The sequence below is a fragment of the Protopterus annectens genome, chromosome 4.part1, assembly GCF_019279795.1.
Source record: "Protopterus annectens isolate FY-2018-M chromosome 4.part1, PAN1.0, whole genome shotgun sequence".
In the NCBI taxonomy this organism is placed as follows: domain Eukaryota; kingdom Metazoa; phylum Chordata; order Ceratodontiformes; family Protopteridae; genus Protopterus; species Protopterus annectens.
In genome coordinates, this window is record NC_056734.1 from 542,750,859 (window position 1) to 542,778,616 (window position 27,758).

Here is a 27,758-nt window from a genome sequence, read left to right on the forward strand (position 1 = left end):
TCTTATATAGTTGAAAGGTTTTGTTTGCCCCATTGATGTTATTATTTAATGTACTAGATTTTTAGATGTTCGTCGTAGTTCACTGTCCTAGTACTGACTCAAAGGAATTCCTGATTACAGGAGCCAAAGGCAAGCCCAAATACCAGAGCCTCTCTCTCTCCCCTGGCCTGACGGACACCTTCTCCTTCCAACAGCAGGGCATTGATAGTATAAAAGAGGTAATTGGATGATGCCTTCAGTTCTTTCTTGCTGCAGTTCACTGTGCGTTGTCATTCCATTGAGTTTGTTTGAAGCCAGAGATCTGGGTAAGCACTCTGTTGGAAGTTTTTTTTGTTTTGTTTTGTTTGATGTAGAATTGGAACTTGTAGATGTCAGAAAAAGTCAATAACTTAGGTACGAGTTTCATATTCCATTTAGAAATTTCCATACTTTTTGCCAGTTTTTTATGCATATTTTAACTGGAGAATTGTTAAGTGAGGGGCCAAGTCATTCAAAGAAGTATTTGTAGCAAAACGGTCCAAAACAAACCTGTTAGCAGCTAAAGGTGTTCCATGAAAGAAAAGGCAATGCAGTGAATAAATCATGACCGAACCACCATGGACATCCAAAAAAAATCTTAAAATTAGTCATTAAAACCAAACCTCGATAAAAAGGAAATATTTGTAGAAGAATCCTTGTGGAAAAATATAGAAACACAAAAAGGTGCACCATTCAGGATGGATAAGTGCTTTTGGGACTGCCCTTCGTCTGAGGTCTCAATTTCAGTGTGGAGCTTCCTCTGAAGGATGGCCCTTGGAGGCCCATTCCTAGACCTCTCCCATTTAAACCCCTTTCTGTTGCTTTTTCTCATTTTCAGTGTTGTGCTTTACCCTTTTGTCTGTCTCCGACACCAGGGTATTCACAAAATGTTTAGCCCCTGTCATAGGCTACTGCAAGCTACAGGGCATACAGATATTCCCATATTTAGATGACCTACTTCTCCAGGATCCATCTGTAGAAACCCCTTCTGGACAATCTTTCCTGCACACTGCCCCTTCTGAAAGGGCTGGGATTTAGCATCAACTTTAAAAAGTCTTCCCCAATCCAACAAGCACAATGATAGCTAGTTTACCCCCAGAAACTATCCTGTCCCTTACCTTCTACTTCCAGGACCTACTTCCTCTTCAATCTCTGACTGCCAGGAAGTTCCTGTGCCTCCTGAAATTTATGGTTTCAGCTGATGTTCTTAGTGTTTCACTGTTGCAGTCATTACATTAGGGTAATCCTGCTGGCAGGTTGCCCTCAGCCAGCCTGAATTCCAAAGTTTTGGGTCCTGCGTCAGCTGCTGTCGCCCCTTCCCTGACGTTGGCAGTATAAAAGAAGCAGCTGACGCCATTTTCTTCAGTCTTTCTTGCCTCACGGTGCCCGAAGCAGAAGCAGTTCGCTAGTGCCAGTCGGCTGACTCCTGAACTTTTCGTGTTTGAGTTTCAGAACCAAAGTCTTCAATAAAGCTAAGTACCCCGTTGGGGAAATTGTTTCTTGCTCCAGACCGATGTCAGAAAAAGTTAATAATTGTATTACTTGTGGAAAGCAAATACCTCATAAGGATATTCATTCTTACTGTATTCATTGCCTAGGCCCTGTTCACAACGTTTCTGGTTGTCGGTTTTGTGCTAGATTTAACCAACGCACTATTAAGCGTTGGTATACTTTTGCTTTACAGTATTTTGGTAGCAGGTTTAATTATCCTAAAATGTCGGATAGCCATCCGACTACTGGAGTTTACAAAAAAAATAAAAAAAAAAGGGATAGAGAAAAACAACCGAGTCCCAATACTGACAACGAAGCTTCTCCTAAGCCATTCGCCGTTTTGCCGGTTCTCAGTGAGGCGCTTTCGCAGCCCCTGACACCCGGTACTGTAGAGTCGCACGTCGCTACCGACTCCCACGTGTAGTCAGCCATGCCGCTGGATACTCAAAGTATTGGAGCCTCGGACGCTAATCCCTCAGATGAATCCGGAGCCACTGAGTAGGTACCGGTTTCTGAGGGTGTATTCAGACCTAAACATCTTTACATTAAAACTACTTCAGCTTCAAAGACAAAGACTAAAGCAGCTTCTAAAGCAAAGAAACAAACTCATGAGCCACGTGTGCAGGCCTCTGTGCCCAAAAAACAGATGATCAAGATGGCTGAAGACCTGATTACCTTGATCAGGGGTTACCATTCCCCTCCTGATAAGAGGCCTAGGCAAGAGACCAATTATGAATCTTTAGATCAGGTTTCTATTTCTTCTAATCAGGGATATTCTTTACCCCCCTATGAGGATTCTGATGCTGAAGAATCTATCCCTTCAGCATCCCCTCCTGAGGATTATTCCTTTGGGGAAACTTTGCATACCATGAGGGAGCATTTTCACTGGGAATGCTAAGATTTTTCAGAATCTAAAAAGAGGCTCAGGGATTTCCTTTTACTACCATAGCACAGGCCTCTAGCCATTCCCCCTGTGTTAGACATTGTAGATTGTGTTTTCGGAGTCTAGGTTGAACCCTAACTCCTTACCTCCAGCTCCAGTTAAGCTTGACAGATATTACAGGGTTCCTGACTCACACACAATTTATTTTTAAAAACTCTGCTGCTGACCCAGAAACTATTTCACAGGGTCCCAAGGGAGTTAAGGCCACTACAGCCAAAAACCCAACCCCCTCAGACAGAGATTCAAGGGCACTGGATAGATGGGGAAAAAAGGTTTACACATCTGCAACTTTGGCTATAAGGGCCTTAAACTGTCAGTTTCATATGCTCAAGTATCAGCAACATCTCTTGGGATTGCTTAAACAGAAAATGATGTTAAATTCTGAATGTGCTGAAAACAAGGAAATGCAGGATTTATTGCATGCAGCTGAACAAGCTGGAAAGCATACTTTGCAATGTTGTTTTGATTCTTTGAAGGCCTCCTGCAGGGCCTCAGTTACGGGTTCTGTAATTAGGAGGCATGCTTGGTTAAAGGAACAAAATCTGCCTGATCATGTTAGTTAAGTTACTAGATGCACCTTTACAGCATGATACTTTGGTGCTAAGGCAGAAGAGGTTTTAAAGAAAATGGAATACAAAGCTAAATCTATGCAAACTGTTAGATGTGAAATTGTTCAATCTCGCCGTTTGTTCTCACACACGGGCTCCGAGTCGGCTGCAGCACTAGCTCGCATCTTCGAGAAAGCTCGAGGCACAGTAATATCCTATGATCCTCCGGTGCTAACCCTCAGATCTAGTTTGCTGCTAGCAGCAGATCGCATTGAGAGGCTCGGGCCAGTAGAAATTTTACTATTTTTTTTGTTATATACTGATAATTTTTTATTTTTCTTATACTCTCTATCATAGGATTTGATAGCTTTATTATATAGTGGTTGTTTGATTAGTTTAGGTAGTTTGTTACCTTAAAATTCTTAGTAAGGGCCTTAGGCCGTTTTTTTCTGTAAGAATTTACAGTATTTAAAAAGTTAACTTTTTCTATTTTTCATATAAATATATATCTTAGTGTGCTGTGGTTTGTTTTACATTTATATATATATCACTTATATTGTAGTGTAGAAATTTTTCTTAAGAGTGCTGTCTTTTTTTCTGTTAAAAATGTCAGAAAAGACCAAAAGTGGTTTTAAAAGGTGTCGGTGCGGACAGAAGATGTCCATTACTGACAACCATTCATCCTGCGTCTACTGTCTTGGCCCTCTCCACTTGCAGGAAGACTGTTCCATCTGTCATTCCTTTAGTGGGAGGGTCATGCTGGAAAGACGCAGGAAGTTGGTGGACAGAGGTTTGATTAAACCTGAGTTTCAGGAGGCCCTGGACAAGGCTGAACAGGTTTCGAAGTCTTCGAAGGGGTCGAAGTCTTCAAGAGTGTCGGAGCCCAAGTCATAGGCTCCGAGCACCTCTTTTCAGATTCGGACACCGGCTCGTATGACTTCGGTGCTGGGTGTCAAGACCTTATCTCTGCACAAGGCTCAGGTCTTGGAGCCGGTATCAGTGGTACCACCGTCTACTATCCTTCGCTCGGTGACGGCTTCGACCCGTTCTTCGAGGCCACTTTCCGACTCCGATGTGGACCGAGTGGTACAGAAGCTTATGGAGAACTCGGCTTTGTCAAAATTAATCGAGGTTTCGTCCCAGCTGGTTTCGAAGCTCGAAGCTATTCCAGTTCCCTCTACACTTCCTCCTCCGAGACCCGTCGAGTCATCTGTGTTAGGAGTCGAAGAACCGATGATTGTAGAGCCCTTGGTGCCGAAGCCTCCAGTAGTGCTATCGGCTCCGTTGACCTCGACTCCTTCGGAACCAGCCGGAGAGTCTCGGAGCCGAACATCTTTCCTGGGTTCCGGGGGGGATAGTCGAACCGAGATTTCGGTTCCGACTCTTCCTCTCGGTGCCTCGGCTCAGATCAGTTCGGATCCGTCCTCGGTGTCGGAGCCCATGGTTCCGATTCCGGAGAAACGACCTTATTCGGATCGGGTCGGATCTTCGGGTCAGGGCACCGGTGCCTTTGACATCATGAGAAAGGTCTTGTCTGATCAGACACATACTTCATCGGTATCTTCATCTCCTTCCTCAAAAGGTCCACGTTCTGCTTCTGTGCCTTCGGTACCTACTAAGCGTTGAGACCCAATGCCTCAGATGTCCCCACAGGGAGACTCTGGTTCCTCAGATGCATTCCCAGAAGCTCCCGCTGAGGATGTTCCGAGGAAACGACTGTGCAAGAGGAGGCACATAGATTACCCACAGGAATCTCTTACATCTGATACCGATTTAGATGAAACAGAAGGGTCCCCAAGGTCCACCTCTGAGGATGTCTCGTTTGCAGACATTTTGGAAATCCTGAAGCAAAGAGGGGACTGGCAAACCCTTACCCCTTCTGTGGATGAATCGGTTTTACTGAAGGCATTTGGGACTCAACCTTCTACCTCCTGGGTGACTCCACCCTTTGACCATCTCATGGATCTAGTAGCTCGGAGGGCTTGGGAAACACCTGATACAGTGGAACCAGTCCCTCGTAAACCCAACAAATACATGACAGCTCCCCAAGATAAAGCCTATCTTACGAAAGGAGTTCCCGTAGACACTATGGTGGTGGCGGCGGCCACTAAAAAAGAGATGTCTGAATCTTTTTCCTCTGTCCATCCTCCTAATAAGGATTCTAGGACAATGGACAGATACGGGAAGCGCATATTTAGTTCGGTGACTTTTTCCATCCGATTGCTGAACTACCTTACGCATTTCACGCGTTTACAAAGAGATCTCCTTAAGGAATTAGGAGATACTCTCCAGGGACACACAGATGCTGCTGTCGCCGAGAAAGTGACAGCGCAACTTAACACCCTAAATTCCATAGCCAACTCGTCCATGAGGCTGATTTCATACGCAGCCGAAGAATCGAGTAGAGCAGCAGCTTCAGCGATTGCCCTGAGAAGACGATCCTGGTTGCGCTTATGCTCCTTTGCGGAAGCCTTTGTCTTCCTTTGCCAACGCCCCCTTTGATGGTGCCTCCTTGTTTGGGCCCAAAGTAAAGGAGACTCTCACGAGATGTGAACAAGAAGGGAAGACCCTGTCTGCTGTAGGGATCCGTTTTTCCATTCCATCTAGACCCTACCCTAAAGGGCAACGAGGAGGAAAGATGTGGTTCCGAAAGACTCTGGGATCTTTTCAACACACCCAAAGTGACGCCCCCGCCAGAGGCAGAGGAGGGGGAAGAAATGGAAGACGCCGCCCAGCCGGCAGAGGGGGTCCGCAAAATCAGGGTGACCGAGAGACCTTCTCTGGAAAACCCTTCCAGCACTCCTGAGTGCAGGCCCGGCTGTCCTACTCTGGAGGCAGTCGGGGGTCGCTTGGCTTTATACCCAGAGGCCTGGCTAAATCTTACATCAGATTACTGGGTAAAAAGCATAGTTACCAGAAGCTACAACATCCCCTTCATAAAAATACCACCAAACTCCAAAAAACTCCCAGATGTTCCACCCAGTTTGCGAGACCAATCAACTATAGAGATAGGAAGGTTGCTCGAAAACAGTGTCATCCAACCAGTCCCAGCGGACCAAATAGGATCCGGAACTTACTCAAGGTTCTTTTTAGTTCCAAAGAAAACAGGGGACTGGAGGCCAATTTTAGACCTCAGCAAGTTAAATACCTTTGTGAAAAAGGAAAAGTTCCGGATGGTCACGCTTCAGTCAGTCCTCACTTTTCTGAAAAAGGGCGACTGGATGTGCTCTATAGATCTCAAAGACGCGTACTACCATATCAAAATGGCCAGGGTGTCCAGAGATCACTTGCGCTTCCGGTTGGGAGCCTGTTATTTCCAGTTTTGCGCTCTGCCCTTTGGTCTCACCTCAGCCCCAGGGTGTTCACCAAATGCATGGCAGTAGTAGCATCTCACTTGAGACGAAAGAGATTCCGGGTGTTTCCTTATCTAAATAACTGGCTCCTTTCCGCCACCACCAAGTGTCATCTTCTACAAGCCAGGGACTACACCATCAGTCTTTGCTCTTCACTAGGCATAACGGTGAATTTTGGAAAATCTGTCTTATCGCCGTCACAGTGTATCTTATTTATAGGAGCACAGCTAGACACTTCCCTGGCTCAAGTTACTCTCCCCCCATCAAGAGTATCAGACCTCAGGCATCAAATTTCGCTCCTCCTTCACAACAACAAGAGTCCCTGCGCAACAAGTATTGAGTGCTAGGCTTGATGGCAGCCTCCCTTCTTGTAGTTCCTTTAGGCAGGATGCACATGAGGATCCTTCAATGGATGCTATTCGCCCAGTGGTCGTATCTACAACTTCCACTGTCTCTCAAAATCTTGATCACAAATTATTGCAAGAAAGGATCTCTTGTGGTGGATACACAGTCAAGAGCTAACACTAGGACGACCCTTTGTATTACCCAGCCCAGTAGCAACTCTAACCACGGACGCTTCCCTGATGGGGTGGGGGGGATTCTTTCAGGGACAAACAGTCCAAGGTCAATGGTCCAACTTGGAGTACAATCTGCACATCAGTGTTCTAGAGCTGAGGGCAGTGTTTCTAGCATTGCAACACTTTCACAAGTCCTTACCTCGGGGAACAGTGACAGTTCAGACAGACAACATGTCAGTGGTCTGGTATATAAACAAGCAAGGGGGAACCAGATCTTACCCGTTATGCAGAGAGGCCCTCAGTATTTGGCAATGGGCAAAGTCCACTGGGCGCTTTCTGATAGCAACGCACATCCCGGGGACTTCCAACGTAATCGCGGACAGGTTGAGCAGAGCCATCCTGTTCCCTCACGAGTGGTCCTTCAAACCTCAAGTAGCGGAAGAGATCTTCCGCAGATGGGGCCAGCCTTGCACGCTACTTTGCCCTGTTACCCCCCCCCCCCCGGGGGTATCCCCAGGGGCGCACTGGTATACGATTGGCCCCCGGGTCTCCTTTACGCTTTTCCTCCTGTTCCACTAATTCCCAGGTTTTTGCAGAAAGCCAAACGTCTGGACAGGACCATAATACTGATAGCCCCATTCTGGCCTCGACAAATCTGGATGTTCTTCATCTCACATTGCTGCAGTCCTTACACTTGGGTAGTCCGCTGTCCTCGGTCGGCTCGAATATCAAAGTATAAGGCTGACGTCGGTCAAGGCGCATTAGACTGACATCAGGACGTCAGGGTACAAATGCGCATGACCGACGTCATATCCTCAGTCTTGTTTGCCGCATGGTCCGATGCAGAAGCAGCGTTGCAAGTGCCGTTCGGCGTTCTGAAATTTTTCGAATTCGGAGTTTCAGACCGAGTCAAAATTGGCTAAGTACCCGCTAGAATATTTTAGTTTTTCTTGCCTCAGTGGTTTACCGGATGTCAGAAAAGTGAATAACTGTATTTCTTGTGGGAAACAGATACCGATAGAGATTATCATACTTTGTGTATTCCTTGTTTAGGGCCTGAGCACGACGTTGTTGGGTGTCGCTTTTGTGCTAGATTCAATAAGCGCACTATTAAGAGAAGGTTAGATTGTGCCAGGTTAGTCTTCGGAAGCAGTGCAATTATAATATGCCGCCGGATGCTCCGGCGCCGCTTCTTCAAGAAGCGCAAGGACAAAGCAGCTAAGCCTAGGTTAGAAGAGCCGTCCGCATCGACGCCGGTTCTTTAGAGGTGTCGGTGGAGCCGGGGGTTCCGCCGGAGGTTTCTCTGGAGTCCCAGGGGGAGACTTTGTTATTGCAGGATGTGGCCTCTCAGGAGGCAGGTCAGGCTGAAGGGGCTTCTCAGGTTACTGTTCTCCCCTCCCTTCCTAGGGTGGTTAGGCCCTCTCCTTCTGTTTCCAAGGCTTCTCCCAGAGGCAGGCCAGGTTTAGCTTCAGTTGGTGTCACTCCTAGTTCTTCAGGATCTGTGCCCAAGAAGCATATGCTTAAAATGGCAGAAGATTTGATTACTTTGATTAGAGGTTCTTTGCCCCCTCCTGATAAGAGACCTAGGGTGGAACCTTAGTTGGGGAGTTTTGAGCAGGCTTCGGATGTTTCAGAGTCTTCGGCTGAAGACTTGCAGGAGTATTCTCCTTATTCTGATTCTGATGTGGATGATTCTACTCCTTCTGCTTCTCCTCCTGAGGATTTTTCTTTTCAGAGACTCTTCATTCCATGAGGGAGCATTTTAAGTGGGAAGGTCAGGACTTCTCTGATTCCAGGAAAAGGCTTAGGGAATTTTTGTTTTTACCCCAGCATAGGCCTTTGGCTATACCTCCTGTTCTGGATGTTGTGGAAGATGTTTGCAGAGGCTTCTCTTAATCCTGATTCTTTGCCTCCTGCTCCTGTTAAACCGGATAGGTATTACAGGGTGCCTGAAGCTCATAAGTATCTTTTTAAGAGTCCTAGGGCGGACCCAGAAACTGTTAGTCAGGGGCCTAAGGGTGTTAAGGCTTCTGTTGTTAAAAATCCGGTTCCTCCAGATAAAGAGGCCAGGGCTTTGGATAGATGGGGAAAGAAAGTCTATACTTCTTCCACCCTAGCTATGAGGGCTTTGAATTGCCAGTTTCACATGTTGAAATACCAAAACTATCTACTTTCTCAATTGAAGTCTAAGGTAGATGCTCTGGCGGAAGGTATTGAGTGTAAAGAGTTACAAGATTTAGTACATGTTTCTGAACAGGTGGGTAAGCATTCTTTGCAATGTGGTTTTGATGCTGTACAGGCCTCGTCTAGGGTGGCTGCCACTGGGTCAGTTCTTCGCAGGCACGCCTGGCTGAGGGATCAGAATTTATCTGACCATGTTAAGACAAGGATTTTAGATGCTCCTTTACAATCTGATGTGTTGTTTGGCTCACCTGTTGAGGCAGTCTTAGAAAATGGAAGACAAGGCTAAGTCTATGCAGACTGTTAAAGATTTTTTGCAGGTTCAGCCTCCGAAGTTTAGTAGAAATTGGCCTACCAAGGGGTGGACGTATCCTTCTTATGATTCCCAGTCTAGGGGTAGATCTAGACGTGGTAGGGGCAGAGCTCAGGGCTCTTTCAGGCCTAGAACAGGGAGTTCACCTGCTCAGTCTTCGGGTGAGGGCAGGGGTCAGTCCTTTCGTAAACAGACCCAATGACCTACCTTTTCAGCTGCCAGAGCCTTCTCGTCTGGCAGCACCTTTGGGAGGAAGGTTGGCACTTTTCAAGGAAAATTGGAGTTTAATTACCCAAGACAGATGGGTATTGGATATCATACACCAAGGTTACAGGTTTTATTTCCATACCTTGCCTCCTTTCAAAGGCATGCCAGACGTTCCTCCTCAGCAAACAATAGAGGCTCACAAACAAATTTCTCAGTTACTTCAAATAGGGGCCATACAGCCGGTCCCTATGCCAGAAGTGGGCCTAGGATTTTATTCTCGCCTGTTCCTAGTACCAAAGAAGGGGAACACGTGGAGACCAATTTTGGATTTATCTATCCTCAACACTTATCTGGACATTCCCAAGTTCAAAATGTTGACGTTACAACAGCTTTTACCTCTGCTGGGCAAAGATCATTGGATGGTAACTTTGGATCTCAAGGAGGCTTACCTTCATGTTCCTATCAGACTGAGTTGCAGGAAGTATCTGCGTTTTCAGGCTGGGACTTCTCATTATCAGTTTTCTGCATTGCCCTTTGGCTTATCTACTGCGCCCAGAGTGTTCACGAAAGTTCTGGCTCCAGTGATAGCTTTCTTCAGGCTAAAAGGAATACAGATCTATCCTTATTTGGACGATTGCCTGATTCTGGCTCAAAGAAGGGACGAGCTTCTTCATCATTTGGAATATGTGATAGCAGTGCTAAGATGCCTGGGGTATTCTGTGAACGAAATAAAGTCCAGTCTAGTACCCTCTCAGGATATGTGCTTTCTGGGTGTAAGACTGAATACAGCATCCCGGATGGCCTTTTTGACCCCGGACAAACAAAAGAATCTTTCCCTTTACTTTCATCAATTGTCTCATCAGTCCAGGCTGACTGCAAGGACAGTCCTTCAAGCCTTGGGGTTCATGGCATCTTGTATTCTGGTGCTTCCCAATGCCAAACTGCATATGAGGAAGTTACAATGGTATCTCAAAAATGTATGGACACAGCACTGCCAGGATCTGGACACTGTCATTTGGATAATACCTTGCATTCAAAAGGAATTTTTGTGGTGGGCTCAGGAATGTCACCTAAACAAGGGACTCTCTGTGACCCGGCCAGAGGCGAGTCAGATTCTAACGACAGATGCCTCAGACAAAGCTTGGGGAGCTCATCTAAATGGAAAGTGGATACAAGACAAGTGGCCTGCCAGACTACAACATCTACATATCAACTTGAAGGAGATGTTAGCAGTCCAGTTTGCATTAATAGCTTTCAAGGATTTACTTCTTCCAGGGCAGGTGTTGATTCTAACAGACAACACAACTGTCATGTGGTACATCAACAAGCAAGGCGGAACACATTCTTATCCTCTATGCAGGCAAGCAATGATTTTGTGGGAGACTGCTCTCAGTTTACAGCTAAATCTTCAGGCAAGGTTTCTGCCGGAGCACAGAACTCCTTAGCAGATGTGTTGAGCAGACGAATTATGGATCCCCACGAGTGGAAATTAGATCCTCATGTATTTCAGAAATTGACAGTGTCATGGGGAACTCCAGACATAGATCTGTTCGCTTCTCCACTAAACCACCAGCTGCCAAAGTTTTGCACAAAAAGGTTTCATCCCACAGCTTGGAAAGTGGATGCTCTTTCTTTCAATTGGAGCAATCTTCATGTGTATGCCTTTCCACCTCTGCCTCTCCTCCCAAAGGTACTTCTAAAGGTCAGACAGGACAAGCCAAAGATGATTTTAATAGCTCCAGATTGCCCTCGACAGCACTGGTACCCATTACTGAGAAGTCTGGTACGGGAGCCTCCATGGCCTTTGCCTTCGATTCCACACCTGTTGTCTCAGGAGGACAGTCATTTACTCAATGTCAAGCTTCACTCTCTTCACCTAACAGCCTGGCATATCCTGTTTTGAACCACAGAGGGTCTCAACTTCCACAGCAAGTTTTGAATGTTATTTTGGAAGCTAGAAGGCCTAGTACAAGGAAAGTGTACGCAGATAAATGGAAGAGATTTTTATTTTGGAGTGCAGCAAAGGATTTTGATGTTTCTGAGCCTAATTTAAGTGTGGCTCTTCAATATCTTACTGAGTTACTGGACAAAGGTTTGTCCTTCTCTTCTATTAAGGTTCATGCTGCAGCAATTTCGCTCACTATGACTGTGACCCACCATTGTTTTCTCATCCTTTGTTCAAGCAATTTCTTAGAGGGCAAAGAATATAAGACCCCCACGTAGAGCTCCTACTCCTGCTTGGGACCTCAATTTTGTGTTGGAGAAACTCACTCTACAACCTTTTGAGCCTGCAGCTACTACCGAGTTGAAATATTTATCATGGAAGACTGCTCTTTTGTTGGCCATTACCTCTGCAAGAAGGGTTTCTGAATTGCAGGCCCTTATGGCGGTTGAGCCTTTCTTAATTTTCCATAAGGATAGGGTATCTTTACGTACTAATCCTTCCTTTATGCCTAAAGTGGTTTCTAGTGTGGCTTTAAACCAAACTATTCATTTGCCTACTTTTTATGCAAATCCCCAAAATAAAGGGGAAAAGATTTTGCACACTTTAGATGTACACAGGCAGTTGCGATATTATTTGAGCAGAACTAAAGGGTTCAGGCAGTCTCAGCAGTTATTTGTTTCTTTTGCTTTGAGTTCTCAGGGCAAGCCTGTGTCAAAACAAACTATTTCTAAGTGGATTGGGTTTTGCATTGCTTTCTGTTATTCCCATCATGGCAAGGAGATTCCAGCTGGGATTAGGCCTCATTCCACTAGGGCTACTGCCACTTGACAGCTTTTAAGGGGTGGCAACTAAAGATATTTTGGAGGCAGCTACTTGGAGTTCAGTGCATACTTTCTCTAAGCATTATCACCTTCCACTTTACTCTAAATCTAGGGCTGGTTTTGCCACTGCTATTTTACAGGGCATTTTGGCAGCTCCTGCTTCTTTATAGTTTTGCCATCCTCCCTTACCTCTGCTTTGGGATTCTACCCAAGTGACTACCCAAGTGTAAGGACTGCAGCAATGTGGATCTTCGAACATCTACATTTATGGTAGGTACAAAACTGTACTTTTCCTTTCCTTCAATCCCATCAAGTGGAGGAACCTTGCATACTGGACCCGGAGCCAGACCTGTTGACACATTCGTCGGGAGTTCCTCACACCTTCCTCAAGTCCCTCAAACTGACAGCTTGGCTGCTCCGCTTCCCATCTTAGCCAGGTCGGAGTTACTATCTCCTGCAGTACAACAAATTATTGTATCTTCTCACAAACCATCTACAAGAAAATTGTACATCAGCAAATGGAACCGTTTTGCGCACTGGGCCTCCAAACAAGGTATAGATCCATTCGGGGCCCCAGTACACAAGATACTAGATTTCCTCACCTCACTTTTTCAAGAAGGAGCATCAACATCCACTATAAGGGTTCAACTGGCCGCTATATCCAATTTTCATATTGGCCGTAAGGATGATTCTCATGTCCCACAGGCTTTGTAAAGCCTTCATGAAAGGTACTTTTCATCTCCGTCCCCCTTTTCGTAATCCAATAGCACCTTGGAATCTTAATCTCATGCTGTCACAACTCATGTTGCCCCCTTTTGAACCAGCAACCACAACTCCGTTAAAATTTCTTTCGTGGAAAACACTTTTCCTGGTTGCCATCACTTCCGCCAGAAGAGTTTCAGAGTTACAGGCTTTATCTATCCGACCCCCGTACATGATTATTCATCCGGATAGAGTAACCTTGCGCACAAATCCGTCCTTTCTTCCGAAGGTTTGTTCGATTCAGAACATCAATCAATCTATTGAACTGCCTACCTTCTTTAAAAATCATTCCAATAAGCTGGAATACACATTGCACAAGTTGGACGTTCACAGACAACTAAGATTTTACTTACATAGGACAAAAAGAGTACAGAAAGTCAGATCAACTATTTGTCTCATATGCTGACTAAAGAAAAGGACAGGCAGTAACGAAGGTTACCTTATCCAAATGGCTCTCAGATTGCATAAATTTCGTATATGCTGAATCCAAACAGCAACTCCCTTTCAAACCCTGAGCTCATTCTACAAGGGCGATTGCTACCTCTTCAGCCCATACCGCTCGTTTGCCCTTAGATACCATTTGTGCAGCGGCAACTTGGGCAAAACCACATACCTTTATCGCCCACTACAAGCTAGACGAGCTCCAGGGACAGGGCAACGTTTGGTTCCACTGTACTCAGGAATGTTCTCCCTTGAGCCACCCGGGAAAAAGGAGCTAGGGACGCTACCCGTGTGTAAGAACAAATGGCGAGATTGAACAATTTCACATTAAGAAGTTATGTCTTACCATAACGATCCATGTGAATTGTTCATCTCGCCTTTGTTCTTACATTCCTCCATCCCGTCCTACGGTCTGGGAGAACGGTTTTCAATTAGATTCCTTTTCAGCCTTTTCTAGGTATGGTTGGCATGTTATTAACATCAGTAGTGGCATCTTTTATCCTCTACCTGACAGTAGGGTTCCAGACACTTTGTAGTATCTGTTCATAAGTGTTTTAGGCACATGTCTAAGAGGGATTCTTCTGGTATAGCAAACTAGATCTGAGGGTTAGCACCGGAGGATCATGGGATATTACTGTGCCTCGAGCTTTCTCGAAGATGCGAGCTAGTGATGCAGCCGACTTGGAGCCGAGGATCGGCTCCGAACCCGTGTGTAAGAACAAAGGCGAGATGAACAATTCACATGGATAGTTATGGTAAGACATAACTTCTTATTTTTACAAGTACAGCCACCTAGGTTTAGTAGACACTAGCCTACAAAAAACTGGTCCTTTCCTGTGTTGGACAGACCTCAAAGGGGCAAATCCCAGGCGCAAGGTTCTTATAGGGCAAAACAATGGGGTGCTTCTACCTCCAAAGCTGGAGAAGATAAAGCACAAACATACAGAAAGCAGTCCCAATGACTTTGCTGTGCCTGCACCAAGCACTTATCTTCTGGCAGCACTCTTAGGGGGAAAATTAGCACCTTTTGCTCAAAATTGGCACATTATAACCCGGGGCAAATGGGTTCTAAATCTAATGTCACAGGGCTACAAATTCCATTTCCATACTCTACCAAAGGCAAACAGCTGGCCAGATCTGCCAAAAAATCAATGGGCAGAGGCGCAAAAACAAGTTTCATCCCTCATGGACATGGGGGCCATTCAGCCAGTACCAGAGCAAGAGCGGGGTCAGGGATTTTACTCAAGACTGTTCTTGGTACCCAGAAAGGACAAGGCCTGGAGGCTGATACTGGACATATCTATTCTGAGCACATTCCTGGATATTCCAAAATTGAAAATGTTGACTTTGCAGCAGCTACTCCCCATGCTGGGCAAGAACTCTTGACTTGTGACTTTAGACTTAAAAGAGGCATACCTGCATGTTCCAGTCAGACAATCGTGCAGAAGACACGTCAGATTCAAGGCTGGTTCAATACATTACCAATTCTCTGCACTGCCCTTTGGCTTATCTACTGCGCCCAGGGTCTTTACAAAGTGCCTGGCATCAGTAATTGCATTCTGCAGACAGGAATACAGATATACCCTTATTTGGACGACTGTCTAATTCAAGCAGAGAACAAGGACATTCTTCTTCAACGTCTGGCGTTTGTGAAAAGACTTCTAACATGCCTAGGGTACATAGTCAATGAAAAGAAATCAAAACTAGTACCCTCTCAAGATATAACATTCCTGGGTGCAAGCTTGAATAGAACTGTCCAGATGGTTTATCTCACGCCAAACAAAGGCAACTGACTGTCTATTTCACAATGTTGGCAACAAAGACCCAGTTATCTGCAAAAAAAATTCTGCAGGCTTTGGGCTTCATGGCATCCTACTAATTGCATATGCAAGACTGCATATGAGGAAACTTCAGTGGTACCTAAAAAGTGTTTGGACTCAACATAGCCACAGCCTGGAAACTATGATTACTCTCATTCCCTGCCTGCAACAGGAGTTTCGATGGTGTGCAAAGGCTTGTCACCAGAACAAGGGGCAGCCATTCACATTACCCCCAGCCAGGCAGACACCAACAACGGATGCATCAGATTATGCCTGGGGGGGGGGGGGGGGCACATGGCAGGAAGATGCATTCAGGGCACATGGACCTCAAACTAAATGCATCTACATATCATTCAAAAAGAGATGCTAGCTGTTCAAAATGTCCTGACAGCCTTCAAGGACCTACTTCATCCGGGACAAATACTGATAAAGACAGACAACACCACGGTCATGTGGTATATAAACAAGCAGGGGGGGGCACACATTCTTACCCCCTTTGCAGACTATCCATGGCATTGTGGGACACAGCTTTGACTCACCAAGTACGTTTGCAGGCACAATTCCTGCCAGGAAAGGAAAATACTCTGGCAGACGAACTAAGCAGAAACCTCATGGATCCCCTTGAGTGGCAACTGGATCCACAAGTCTTCAGCATGATAACAAGGAAATGGGATGCCCGGACATAGATCTATTTGCCTCTCCTCACAACTACCAACTAAAAAGATTCTGCACAAGGACTTATCACAGACAAGCATGGAAAGTGGATGCCCTATCTTTCAGCTGGAAAAACCTATCAGTATATGCCTTCCCTCCACTGCCTCTCCTCCCCAAGGTACTCCTAAAGGTCAGGCAGGAGAAACCAAAGATGATTCTAATTGCCCCAGACTGGCCCCGCCAGTACTGGTATCCAATCCTAAGGAACTTGTCTCTTTACCCAGCTTGAACCTTACCTTAGTTACCTTGTCTACTGTCCCAGCAAAACAATCATATCTTGCACAGCCATCTCAGGACATTAAACCTGGCAGCATGGCAGACAATGTAGTCATATAAAGAACACCTCTCAGCAAAGCTGTGATGGATGTCATGCTGGAAGCCAGAAGGCCTAGTACAAGAAAGTCTTATGCTGGAAAATGGAAGAGATTCTGTGCTTGGAACTAGGCACAAGGAACTGATACAAATGTACCAAATATTCCTCAGATTTTGCAATACTTAACTGAGATGCTGGACAAAGGTCTATCCTTTTCATCAATTAAAATTCATGCCTTGCCATTTCGGCTCATTACAATACAGAGCCACCAATTTTTTCTCATCCTTTATTACAGCAGTACCTCAGAGGAGCCAAAAATTTAAGGACTCCAAGGAGATCACCAATACCTGCATGGGACCTCAACTATGTCTTGGAAAAGCTCACCCTGCCTCCTTTTGAGCCAGCTGCTACTTTTGATATAAAGTTTTTATATTGGAAAACTGCTCTGCTCCTAGCAGTTACTTCTGCAAGACGAATTTCAGAGCTACAGGCGCTCATGGCTGTGGAACCTTTTATCATTTTTTATCCAGACAGGGTCTCTCTGAGAACAAACCCAACATTTATGCCTAAAGTGGTGTCCAGTGTGACTCTTAACCAAACTATTCAACTGCCAACCTTTTATCCAAATCCACAGAACGGGGAGAGAATTCTGCACTCTTTGGACGTACACAGACAGCTTAGATTCTATTTGGACAGGTCCAAAGCTTTCAGGAAGACAGAGCAATTACTAGTGGCATATGCTGCAGGATCACAAGGAAAGGCCATCTCAAAGCAGACTATCTCGAAGTGGATAGGCCACTGCATTTGTTTATGCTATTCACACCATGGCAAGCCAGTGCCTATGGGCATTAGGCCACATTCCACCAGAGCTGCAGCCACTTCAGCAGCCTTTCTCAGGGGCGTACCAGCCAGAGACATTTTAGAGGCAGCTACTTGGAGTTCAGTGCACACCTTTACAAAGCATTATCATCTGCCATTCTACTCTAAATCCAGGGAAGGCTTTGCCACTGCAGTTCTGCAGGGCCTCAGCCGCTCCTAATGCTGTTTAGCTCCAGCCTCCCAACCATAGCTTTGGGACTCTACCCAAATGTAATGACTGCAACAGTGAAATACAAAGAACATAGTGCAGTTGTGTACACTTACCATAAATGTAGACGTTCGAGAGTATTCACTGTTGCAGTCCAGGTTACCCACCCGCCATCCCCCTTTTTTCTATGGATCTTATCTTTCCTTCTCTGATTTATGCAACCTATGTGGTGTATTTGCTTATAGATGAAGGTAAAATTTATATTGGTACATTTATTGATTTAGATATATAGATATATATAAATATATATATATATATATATATATATATATATATATATATATAGATAGATAGATATATATAAAGTTTGGCTACCCTCTTAAGGGGCACCTGACAATCTGGGGCAAGAAAAACTGAAGAAAATGGCGTCGGCTGCTTCTTTTATACCCCTGATGACCTGACGTCAGGGAAGGGGCGACAGCAGCCGACGCAGGACCCAAGACTTTGGAATTCAGGCCGGCTGAGGGCAACCTGCCAGCAGGATTACCCTAATGTAATGACTGCAACAGTGAATACACTCAAACGTCTACATTTATGGCAAGTGTACACAACTATACTTTCCTATGCTTTCTTTTGCCGGACTGCATATGAAGAAATTTCAGTCATTCCTTAGAACAGTTTTTAAACAACACTCTCACCCTCTCTAATTTGTTCATAGGTTCATACTAGGCTATCTGCCCTAGGGCATTTATAAGCGTAGCCCATAGTTATGTGGCTTTCGCCACCCCTTTAGTTTGAATAAAAACTATGCCTATCATTTTTCTGTGCCTCTGTCAAGCAGTGACACTGAAGTAATCCCTGGGGTATATCTGCGATCTCCCATCCATTGGTCAAGATTCCTCTTGAACAAGGCCAGCGAGGTGCTCTGCCTCACATGTACCGGGATTTTGTTCCACAGCATAGGGAGTCTCTGGGTGATGAATCTGTCCCTCCAGCACGTTCTATTTATAACCGTGTCAAGTTTAAGTCTCCCGCCCTTGTGGTTCTGAGGGATCTAGATTTTTTGAGGTGAAGCATATTCATCAAATCTGGGTTTGACATGGCCTTATATGTCAGGCACAGGTCACCTCTGAGCAAGCGGTATGAGACTGAATAGAGCTGGAGTTCTTTCAGTCGGGCAGCATAAGACATATTTTGAGACCCTTTATCCTTTTGGTGAGGAACTTTTGGGGCCTTTCAAGCTGCATCAGGTGTCTGGTCAGATACATTCGAACGGGCATTGTACTCAATCATAGGTCTAATGAGTGATGAGTACAGGGGACGATGACCTCCCTTGATCTAGATGTGAATCCCTTCATGATCAGGTGGGCGATATAGAAGGTTTTCCTAACTACTTTAGCAACATGAGTGTCAAGCGAAGGCTACTGTCAACTTGGGTCCCCAGATCCCTGATGACTTTTCTGTGCTCAGTGGATTGCCACCTATATGGTAGCTAGGGGTAACCTTGTTTTTCCGAAGGGTATGACTATGCATTTTTGGCGTTTAACTTCAGGCCATGGCTCTGGCACCAGTTATCCGTTTCTGTGAGGCCCTTCTGGAGGATATCTGTGTCAGATGTGTTTTCGACTATGGCGCCCAGTTTGCAGTCATCTGCAAACTTTGTCAGCCATAACCCTCCTGTGTTTGCTTGTACTTCAGAAAAGTAGATGCCGAACAAGAGTGGACCCAGGACTGAGCCCTGTGGGACACCACTTGTGACAGGCTTTGAGTCTGACATGTCTCCAGCAACTCTGACCCTGTGGGTTCTGTCACTTAGCCAGTTTGCAACCCATCTTGTGATGTATGGGTTTACATTTAAGCTGATGAGTTTTTCGATGATACCTGAGTGGGGTATTGTGTCGAAGGCCTTTGCCAGGTCGAGGTAGGCTGTATGGACTGCCTTTCCTCATCAATGGCCTTGGTGACTGTCTCGAAAAAGTCAACCAAGTTTAAGAGGCAGGATCTGCCTTTGACAAAGCCAAACTGGGTTGGATCCAAAGTCTGCAAGTTCCCTATGTCTTTATTTATGAGTTCCATTATGATCCTCTCCATGGCTTTGCAGATAAGGCTTGTCAAGCTAATGGGGCGGTAATTTCCAGGGTCTGTGGAGGCACTGCCCTTATGAAGTGGGACCACAGTCGCCGTGCGCCACTCCTTGGGTACAGAACCTGAGGTGAGGCTAAGATTAAACAGCTGTCCTAACTGTGGGTTTCAGTCCTCGTTGAGTTCATGAAGCACACAGCCGGGGACACCATCCGTCCCATGGATGCTGTGTTTTTGCCTTAGTGAGGGCAGTTCTCACCTGGGCGTTGGAGATGTTTGGGGGCTACAATCCTCTGGAATAGATATCTCTCCTTTTAGGGGAGGGAGGAGAAGTTTGCACTGAACCCGTCAGCCAGTATGTTAGCAATGTGTGTAGGTTCAGTAATTTTCACATCATTTTGAACTAATTCTGAGCATATCTGGGAGTTTCCTCCTAGGTTTCTAACATAGCTAAAGAAGGCCTTATGATTGTCTTTAGAGTCCTTGGCGATTTTTCTCTCAAAATTTGCCTTGGATGATTTTATGAGAGCTCTTAGTTTTTACTTATAATGATCAAAGGTGTCTTACCTTTCAAGGATTTTGCTCTATCTTGTAGTAGCTTCCTCCTTTTGTTGTAGAGCTTGTTTATGGCTGGGGTCCACCAGACTGGACGCTTGCCTTTGGTACAGAGAGTCTTAGTTTTGTTTGGGATTGCCTGATCCATGCAGTCCTGTAGGTGCTGGTAGAAGGCATTTTTAAGTGATTCAGCGGTTTGAGTAATGTTTACCACTGGCTCAGGGGCCTTAAAGGAGACCACACTAGTTTTAGAAGTGTGAAATCGGCTTTTGAGAAGTTTTTCACTGTGGTCTTTTTGTTTCAGGTGGGGGCGGATGAGGACCTCCAGCGAGATTAGTTTATGATCTGATCTCACCAATGAGGGGTATACTTCGGTGTTGAACATTTTGATCCCATGTTCGTGATGATGAGATCAAGTATGTTTTCTCCTCTTGTGGGGATGGTGACTAGTTGTTCCATGGCATTTGAGTTTATGAACTCCAGGAATCTTTGGGTTAGAGTGTTCGGGCTTGAGTAGTGTTCCCAGTTTATATTAGGGTAGTTGAAGTCACCTAGTATGATGGTGTTTGGAGATACATTTATCCCCTCCAATGTTTTCAGGAAGGCCATGTGAGGTTCCTGAGTTTGAGAGGGTGGCCTGTAACATGCTACAAATTGCAGAGCAGTCTTACCTATGGTTAATTGCACCTGGATGGTCTCCGATGCATCGTGCGTTGCCACCAACCTTGAGGTGTGGGTGTCCTTTATGAATATGGACACCCCTCCTTTCTTGGTGTTGTCCGGATTTTGGGGCCGGAACGCATGATATGAGGTGAAACCTGTTAGTGCTGGGGTGCTCTCAGGAGCCTTGAACCAGGTTTCTGTCACAGCACAGACATCGATGTTCTCCATATTGAGAAGGGCCTCGAGTGCGTGCATCTTGAGATTGAGACTTCTGGCATTGAGCAGCATTACCCTTAGTTTTTTCCTTTTGGTGTTCTAGGGTGGTAGGTTTAGAATTTGAGCCTTGCCTAAAAAGGCACTATGGGGTGGCAAGAGCCTTTGCCAATATCCGGAAGCCCAGGGGTGACAGGTGCAAGCCGTCCCTTGAAGCAGCGTGGCTTGTCCAGCATGTCATCCCAGGCAGACAGACATTGGATCCCCTTTGAATGACACCAGAATTTAAGCCAGTTATTAAAGCTGATCATCTTATCACTGTATTGTGGCATCATTCTAGGTGAAGGTAGGATACTGCTCAAGGTCAGGGTCATACCTGCCTGGGCTGCATAATCAGAGAGCTCCTCGATGTCCCTTTTCATGTAGTCCAAGGAGGTACGTCTCAGGTCATTGACACCAGCGTGGACAATGACTGAGTCGCACTTGTACCTGCTGTTGAGAGACCTGAGTGCTTGCGTTATGTGGCGGATTCTAGCGCCCGACAGGCAGCTTACTGTGACCTTCTCCTTACTCAGTCTGGTGAGCGGGACGTCAGTGTGTCTGACTATGGAATCACCAATGACAAGTGTGTCTGGCATTTTGTTTGGCCTTAAGGGCTGTGACTGTTTGACACTCTGTGTGGTCTATGTGTTGCATGTGTTGGGTCGTGAGGTGGTAGTTGTTTGGGTATCTGCTTTGGTGGCCTCTGCTGTTTTGGTAAATTTTTGATCAGAGCCTCCGAGTATGTCTTTGTGTGAGTATGTGTATGATTTGAAGTTGTGATGGTACCATGTGTGACTGGGTATGTATTGTGTGTGGTTACCTTCTCCTCCTGTCTGGTCTTGCCAGTCCTATGTTGAGAGAGCTCAGCCTCCAGTTTGGCCGTATAGTTGCATCTCTCGCATGTATTTGTGTTTTGTGGGAGAAGGAGAGGATTGTCTGTGTACATGAGGCAATTGTAACATTGCCTCAATATTCCCAGGTTCACCAGTTGAGCTGGAGAGGACACTAGCAACTGATCCCTCGACATACTAGAAGTAGTAGATAAAGAGACTTTCAAAGGACTCCGGGGGAAGTGGGTTTTAGGCTGGTGGGGTACTATCTATAATAAGAGTGCTTTATCAAGGTGCAAGTACTGTAGGAGTAAGTGCTAGGCTTTACAGATAGAGAATAGTCTACTTGGGAATCAAGTAGAGATGAACTTTTCAGTTATAGGATATGCTGTACAGCTCGAGGAAGGTAGTTCTAAGGGAAAATTTGAAGAGTGGAATTTAGATGGCCCGAATAGTTTAACCTTGTTTAACCGCCGCTGCTCTTGTGTGCAACAGTGGCAACTCAGCTAACGCGTTTAGCGTGTTTTATAGCAGGGGGCTGAAGGGAGCTAGGAATTGGCCCAAAATGACCAATGGACTACTATTTTCTGGCTGAAACTTCACCAAATCGGACAAAAAGGCCGCTCAATGCTTCCCACTCCCACTGGTAAGCAAAGAAACTTCCCTCCTTCCTAATAAGGCAATGGATCAGTAACAGGAACTAAAAACAAAGCCCAGGGATCAGCAACTCTGAAACTGGACTACTCTAGTTCAGTAAGGCGGGAAAACAAGAGATTTTTTTGTTTTATTACAGAGATAAGGAAAAACAGACAGTAAATGCTATAAATGCTGTAAATCGGCTAGCGCACTTTAGTGTGTAGCCTACAGAAACAATTTGCAACAATTAGTAACTTAAAGTGCAATAAACAGTGTAAAATGCAGAAATCACTTAAAGTAGCAGTAAAACAGGCGAAATGCAGTCGCTAGCTTAATAACAGTGGGAAAGCCACAAAAAATACTTATATCTGGTAGAAAGTCACTCTTTTAGCTCTCTGCTGCTTGGATCACTCTGCAGGCCACCACAAGGATCTGTGCTGAGTTGGTACAAGCTGGAAAATGTGTGTTTAGCGTGTTTTATAGCAGGGGGCTGAAAGGAGCTAGGAATTGGCCCAAAACGACCAATGGACTACTAGTTTCTGGCTGAAACTTCACCAATTCGGACAAAAAGGCTGCTCAGTGCTTCCCACTCCCACTGCTAAACAAAGAAACTTCCCTCCTTCCTAATAAGGCAATGGATCAGTAACAGGAACTAAAAACAAAGCCCAGGGATCAGCAACTCTGAAACTGGACTACTCTAGTTCAGTAAGGTGGGAAAACAAGAGATTTTTTGTTTTGTTTTTTTTTTTTTTTTTTTACAGAGACAAGGAAAAAAACAGACAGTAAATGCTATAAATGCTTTTAAGCGGCTAGCACACTTGAGTGTGTTAGCCTACAGGTAAAATTAAGCAACAAATATATTTTTAAGAGTGCAAAACAGTTAATCAACACAAAAACAGTTTAAATAGAATGCAGAGCTGTATAAACAGGCTAAGATGCAGTCGCGGAGCAGTAAATATTCAAAAAGCCAGAAAAAAATACTTAAATCAGTTATAGCAAATACAGTTATAACAAATGCTCTGAAATATACTGTATATTTCCAATATGTTTGAGAAGGACAGTCAGAACACAAGAAGGTTCAGGCGAAAAAGAAAATAAAAGTTTTGTTTTACTTTTTGAAAAGGGAAAAAGGAGGAACAGAAGGCCTTATCAAATGTTCTCTCTGTATTAAGAAGAATGAGCTAATGACACTAGACTGGGAGGTGTGTCACAGTAGGGACGGGCAACTGCAAAGCCACCAAGTATAGCCTAAGAAAGCACTACAGAGTCAAATGAAAGTTTTTAAACAGGTAAGGATTTGTGAAGATTCTGAATAGACAAAGTGCTTTATATATATTAAATTATAAAAACAGTAATCTGTAAAAATAATCAAAAGATACTTATATTTTGTAGCTCAGTTGCGGTCAAACAACTTCTCCAGCCTGCACTGTGTGCAAAGACAGAGACCCTACCAAAGTTAGGGCAAGACCAGAACAACAACTTTTTTTTTTACAAGAACACAAAAGAACCAGCCCCCACTAGCCAAGAGATAATTACACAGAGTAAATGTTTCAGTTTATACAATAGCCTAAGACAGCAAGCACTACAGAGTCAAATGAAAGTTTTTAAACAGATAAGGATTTGTGAAGATTCTGAATAGACAAAGTGCTTTATATATATATTAAATTATAAAAACAGTAATCTGTAAAAATAATCAAAAGATACTTATATTTTGTAGCTCAGTTGCGGTCAAACAACTTCTCCAGCCTGCACTGTGTGCAAAGACAGAGACCCTACCAAAGTTAGGGCAAGACCAGAACAACAACTTTTTTTTTTTACAAGAACACAAAAGAAGCAGCCCCCACTAGCCAAGAGATAATTACACAGAGTAAATGTTTCAGTTTATACAATAGGCTAAGACAGCAAGCACTACAGAGTCAAATGAAAGTTTTTAAACAGATAAGGATTTGTGAAGATTCTGAATAGACAAAGTGCTTTATATATATTAAATTATAAAAACAGTAATCTGTAAAAATAATCAAAAGATACTTATATTTTGTAGCTCAGTTGCGGTCAAACAACTTCTCCAGCCTGCACTGTGTGCAAAGACAGAGACCCTACCAAAGTTAGGGCAAGACCAGAACAACAACTTTTTTTTTTTACAAGAACACAAAAGAACCAGCCCCCACTAGCCAAGAGATCATTACACAGAGTAAATGTTTCAGCTTATACAATAGCCTAAGACAGCAAGCACTACAGAGTCAAATGAAAGTTTTTAAACAGATAAGGATTTGTGAAGATTCTGAATAGACAAAGTGCTTTATATATATTAAATTATAAAAACAGTAATCTGTAAAAATAATCAAAAGATACTTATATTTTGTAGCTCAGTTGCGGTCAAACAACTTCTCCAGCCTGCACTGTGTGCAAAGACAGAGACCCTAACAAAGTTAGGGCAAGACCAGAACAACAACTTTTTTTTTTACAAGAACACAAAAGAACCAGCCCCACTAGCCAAGAGATAATTACACAGAGTAAATGTTTCAGTTTATACAATAGCCTAAGACAGCAAGCACTACAGAGTCAAATGAAAGTTTTTAAACAGATAAGGATTTGTGAAGATTCTGAATAGACAGAGTGCTTTATATATATTAAATTATAAAAACAGTAATCTGTAAAAATAATCAAAAGATACTTATATTTTGTAGCTCAGTTGCAGTCAAACAACTTCTCCAGCCTGCACTTTGTGCAAAGACCTTGTCTGAAGAAGGAGTTAGAGTGGTGGATTCTCCAGAAATCCAGGCCTTGCCCCTTCAACCTCTTCCACCCACCCAGGGTTTGTACATGTCAGACACAGGCTGGGGTGCAACTCTGGAACACTGGAAGGTCAGGGATGTGTGGTCTACATCTCAGGCAAAGGAGCACATCAACAGGATTTTACGGGGGTTCTGAAGTGGTTCACGTACAATATCACAGTCCTCTAGTACATCAGCAAGCGGGGGGGGGGGGCAAAGACCTACTTTCTATGCAGACTGGCATTACATGCCTGGGAGCTAGCCCGGCAGCCAGTTTTCTCTTCAGGCTATTTACATTCCCTCAGCTCAGAATGTGATGGCAGACGCACTAAGCAGGTCCATGACTCAATCCCACTTGTGGATGTTAAGCAGGGATGTGTTTCTGGATTTGGTCCATCATTGGGGTATTCCTCAGACAGATCGTTTTGCCTCACCATGAACAGACAGCTTCCCAAGTATTGTGCCAGAATACTACATCCTGGGGCATGGAAGGATGATGCACTATCCTTTCACTAGAAGGGGATGTTTCTGTACACCCCCCCCTCCCACTTATCCCAAAGGTCCTGTTGAAAATTCAGCAGGAACTGCCAGAAATCTTGCTGGTGACCCCCTTTTGGCCAAGATAGCATTTGTTCTCCCTTGTCCTACAGTTAGCCAAGGACAATCATTGCAAGTTACCCCACAGGATGGACCTACTCACACAGGACAAGCTAACTCTAGTACATCCACTGATGTCAACCCTCAACTTGACACTGTGGGTGATAGGACTTCGGACACCTTTATTCTGAGGATGTGCTACAAGTTCTGCAGGAGGCCAGAAAACCCACTATTAGGAAATCCTGTTCCCGAATGGAAGAGGTTTTCCATCTGTTGTCTCAAAATGTTCTTACAGCCACTGTCAGTAGATGCCCCAGTGGTTTTGTCTTACTGTGTGAATTAGTGAACCGTGGCATGTCTTATTCTTCAGTCAAGGCACATCTTTCTACCATCACTGCATGTCTTCCAGTGTCCCCTCCTTTAGCTTCTAGGGTGGAAGTCAAGCTGTTTCTAAAAGGCACACTTCACATTAGCCACCAAGGAAATCAGTGCCTCCTCCTTCAGATCTCAACATTGTCCTGGCGAAACTTAACCCAGTCCCCTTTGAACCAGCAATGTCATCTTCCCTGCAACATTTTACATGGTAAACAGTTATTATAGTGGCTATTACCTCTGCCAGAAGGGTCTGTGAGTTTCAAGCCCTTATGGCCTCCCTCTCCCTTCACAGTGTTTCATAGGAACAGGGTTTCCCTTCGGATTAACCCATCCTTTATGCCCATGGTGGTTCGTGAGTTATCCCTGAATCAGTCTATCAGTCTCCTTGCCTTTTTTTCCCTACCTCCAATCCTCTAGTGAGAGGATTCTTCACACTTTGGAAGTACATAGGCAACTCAGATACTACTTGAGTAAAACTAAGTCTTATCTGTAAGTCCTAGAGATTGTTTCCCGTCACCCAAGGGCCCTGGGCCAATCTGTTTCCAAGCAAACTATTTCCTCTTGGATTTCTAAAGCTGCCTCCCTCTGTTACTCAGCCAATGGAAAGGCTCTTTCCCCACCTGTTGCGGCACATTCCACGAGGACAGTGTCCTCCTGGGGCTTTCTTTAAAGGATTAAACACTGCCTCTATCTTGGAGGTAACTACCTGGTCTTCTGTTCATACTTTTACCAAGCACTATAAACTGGATGTCATTTCCAGCTCCAGGGCGGGGTTTGACAGAGCTATTCTCCATGGCTTTGTGGAAAGTGTCTCTGCTCTTCTCCCCAGTTCCTCCTCTGCATGAGCTTTGGCATTCTCCCTTATGTTATGAATACTGCAGCATATGAATAGAAGGACATAGAATAGCTGTGTAAAATTTTACCAAAACCATGGATGTCCTTCTCTTCTATATGCTGCAGTATTGCTTTCCCCCCTGCCTTCCCCCCGATGCTTGCCTGGTCCCTAGTTACATGTTTTCTCACCTTATCCAGTTGGTGCTTTGCGGCATTCATTTCTGAGGTAGGTATGTGCTGACGTCTGCTTTATACGCAATGTCTATTTATGACCGACTTACGTGTGCTGCATCGCACGTACCTTACAGTAGCATTTAGACTGGTATACTGGCTGGACGTACGAGCCAGCCGGAGGCGGACTCCCTCATGTTATGAACACTACAGCATATAGAAGAGAAAGACATCTATGGTTATGGTAAGATTTTACACAACTATTTTTTCTGCAAGCATTAAACGATATTTGTTCCAGCCTGTGGTTTCCCTGATGGCCAGCCTGCTACACTTACGAAAGCAGATGGAATGTACCAAGTTCCACAGTCTTTCACATTTCTATACACTCCCCCTAGATCTGACTCAGCAGTTATAGCTTTAATCAATCCAGCTGGTACCAAGCATTTTGTCAACTCTAATCCTTTTCCTTCTGACAAGAATGGTAAAACAATTGATACATTTGGTTAAAATGTGTATGCTTCTGCAAGTTTAATTTTTCAGAATTTTGAATTGTCATGTTCATGTGTTAAAG

General features: G+C 44.6%; 1 protein-coding gene across 1 annotated transcript in view; it reads left to right on the forward strand.

Moving 5' to 3' along the window:
* STAG1 (stromal antigen 1) overlaps positions 1-27,758 on the forward strand; it is a 2,620,144-nt gene that overhangs the window by 696,801 nt on the left and 1,895,585 nt on the right. The gene's annotated exons all lie outside the window — the stretch shown is intronic.